The 3,313-nt window shown below is 47.8% G+C and overlaps 1 pseudogene across 1 annotated transcript; it reads right to left on the minus strand.

Annotated features, from left to right (window-relative positions):
* Positions 1 to 996: 996 nt before the first annotated feature.
* Positions 997 to 2,519, minus strand: LOC101001820 (annotated as a pseudogene). The gene has a single exon (XR_639202.4). The product of XR_639202.4 is annotated as a cyclin-Q pseudogene (transcript).
* Between the last annotated feature and the right edge of the window lie 794 nt (positions 2,520 to 3,313).

Below are 3,313 nucleotides of genomic sequence, written 5' to 3' on the forward strand. Positions count from 1 at the left end.
TTGCAGAAAGGAAAATGGATCTTGTTACCAAAAGAAGGGGAAAGGAATACTGGGAAGGGAAAACATAAAAGATGTGCACCAGAAGGGAGGTCTTAGTGTGTTTTCTGTTGCTGTAACAGAATGCCTGAGACTAGGTAATTTATAAAGGAGAGTTTACTGGGCTCATAGTTCTGGAGGCTGTAAAGTCCAAGAGCACAGCATTAGCATACCACATGGCAGAAAGGAAGAAGTCAGAGGCAAAACATAGGGACCACCTCACTGTATAACAACATGCTCTTGAGATAACTAATCCAGTCCTGAAAGAGAGTGAGAGCTCACTTACTCTCATGAGAAATAATGCATTCCATGAAGAGTAGCATTAATTCCTCTTAATGACCTAATCACCTCTTAAAGTCCCTACCTTTCCAACTGCCACACTGGGGACCACATTTCCAGCACATGAACTCTGAGGGACATGCTCAAACCACAGTAGTGCTTGTGTTCACAGAGTCCCATCATCTCCTGTATGCCACACTGGCAGCCAGGGTCCAGACTGGCCTTAGGGCCAACATCCCCCACCAAGGCATCAGGGTGCATGTGGTCATTCTGCAACACTTCCCCGCTACCATTTCTCAAGGCTGTTTCATGTTTTCAGTAGGTCTTTTAAAAATTACAAATGTAAATGATCATGGTAAAAAAATTCAAATAGAAAGTAAAATAATATAAAATCAGAAAGAAAAGATGTCTCCCCCATCCTCTAACTACCAGTCCCAAGTCTTTAACATGACCAAAATGGTATATAGTTCTAGAAAATTTCTCTTTGAAAACAATCATCCATCCATCCATCCATCCATCCATCCATCCATCCATCCATGAATCCTCCTGCTTCAGCCCCCTTAGTAACTGGGATTACAGACACGCACCACCAGACTCCGCTAATTTTTGTATTTTTAGTAGAGACAGGGTTTCACCATGTTGGCTAGGCTGGTCTCAAACTCCTGACCTCAGGTAATCCACCAGCTTCTAGCTCCCAAAGTGCTGGGTTTGCAGGCATGAGCCACCGCACCTGGTCCTTTTCTTTTTTTCTTTCTTTTTTCTTTTTTGACTTGCCTCACCTTGTATTACACAAAATAGATTTCAGTCACTTTGCATATTCATTCTCGCTATAAATCTGGCTTAAAAAAATTGCTAGGGATTCAGTGTCGTCGATGTCATGATTTTCCTTTTATTGGCATCATGCCTCTATTGTATTCAGAGTCCTCTCAAAGAACAAAGGCAGATGTGGCTGCCTTGGGTCAGCTGCACCCAGTGTGCTCCCGGCCTGCCCGCTGGAGGCGCAGCTCCCATTATCATCTGGACCGCGACTGCTACGGATGGTCAAAGCGGCAGCATGTCATCGCCTTCACCAGCCCTTCTCCAGCAGCACAACCAGTCCTCCCAGCTGGTCCTCTGGGGACCAGCCATCATGGCGATGTGGTGGCAGTGTCCCCAGGCAGCTGACCATCCTGGGCTTCTCTTTGGGCAGGCCTGGCCAGGGCCTTAGGGGAATCTCTGTGTCTATAGTACAAATCTGAATGAGATCAGACACAATATTATCAATGATTGGCCTGGTAAGGTCGTCACTAAACACCTGCCACCACGGCTTCTCAGCCTCGACCTCGGCAGGCACCTCGACTCCACAGGCCTGCAGGGCCAGGTAGAGCACCGCCACGGCGATGTGGCGGAGGCACAGCCCCCGGTGGTAGCTGCCCTGCAGCAGGGCCCAGACAGTGACGGCAACGGGGGTCTGCTGCCAGCTGTGGTGGTTCAGCCAATTCCTGAGGGAAACCAGGTAGTGGAGCAGGTACTTGTGTGGATGCTGGAAGACCTGGAAGTGCATACTTCTCAGTATGAGAAGCTCACACTGCACAATGCTGTCCCGGAGCTCCCAGAAGCGGGAGTCCAATTCCAGGGGCTCACCGCTTGGGGTGAAGTACCTGTTGGACACATTGATGATGTCACGAGTCCGCAGGCGCTGCTCTTCCACTTTGCCGGCCAAGTAAATGGAAGACATGGCAATCAGGTAAGGGTCATAGGCATCCAGATTGGTCTGGCAGAAAAACTTACGGTAAATGGTGCAAGCAGTGGCAATGGGAATGGACCGCATCCCTAGCTTGATACCTGCCTCCATGATGAACCTCGCCACGTGGAAGTGCACCCTGGCTTCCGGCGCCGGCCGCCCCTCGGGGCCCCGCGCTGCGCCGCCTCCTCTGCCGTCCTCCCCGCCTTCCATGAGGCCCCGCGGCTGCGGCGGGAGAGGCGGTCAGCTGCGCAGACTGGCCGTTTTCTTCCTTTCTTTTGTTTCCTTTTCTTTCTTTCTTTCTTTTTTTAACAAGTTGTATCATATTATGCATATTGCTCTCCAACGTAAGTTTTCACTTAATAATATTCTTGGCATCTTTCCCTATCAGCACACAAAGTTTAAAAACAAGCAAACAAACAAAAAACAAACAGCTGCATAATATCCCATAAAATGGGCCAGGCACAGTGGCTCACACCTGTAATCCCAGCACTTTGGGAGGCCGAGGTGGGCAGATCACGAGGTCAGAAGATCTAGACCATCCTGGCTAACATGGTGAAACCCTGTCTCTACTAAAAATACGAAAAATTAGCCGGGGATGGTGGCGGGCGCCTGTAGTCCCAGCTACTCGGGTGGCTGAGGCGGGAGAATGGCGTGAACCCGGGAGGCGGAGCTTGCAGTGAGCGGAGATCACGCCCCTGCTCCACGTGGCGGTGCATGCTGTAATCCCAGCTACTCAGGAGGCTGAGACACAAAAATCCCTTGAATTTGGGAGGCGGAGGTTGCAATGAGCCGAGATCGCGCTACTGCACTCCAGCCTGGGTAACAGAGGGAGACCCTGTCTCAAAAAAAAAAAAAAAAAAAAAATCATAAAATGGATGTACTATAATTTATTTAACCATTTTTCTGTTAATGAACATTTATGTTTTATTCATGGTTGTTTTTCAAACAATTCTGTCCTGTCAATTTAGTTTATGGATATACTTGCAAAAACACACTAAGCTATGTGTACAGGAATATAACCACCAGTCCCAAGTCTTTAACATGACCAAAATGATATAAAGTTGTAGACAATTTCTCTTTGAAAATGTACAGGAAGGTACACACAGCTTAGTGTGTTTTTGCAAGTATATCCCTAAGCTAAATTCCCAGAAGTGAAATTGTGTGTTCAAGGATATGTTGCCGTCATGCGCTGCATAACAATGTTTTGGTCAATGACAGTCCTCATATACAATGGTGATCCCACAAGATTATAATGGAGCTAAAAATATTCCT

Source organism: Papio anubis, chromosome 1 (assembly GCF_008728515.1).
Source record: "Papio anubis isolate 15944 chromosome 1, Panubis1.0, whole genome shotgun sequence".
NCBI lineage: Eukaryota > Metazoa > Chordata > Mammalia > Primates > Cercopithecidae > Papio > Papio anubis.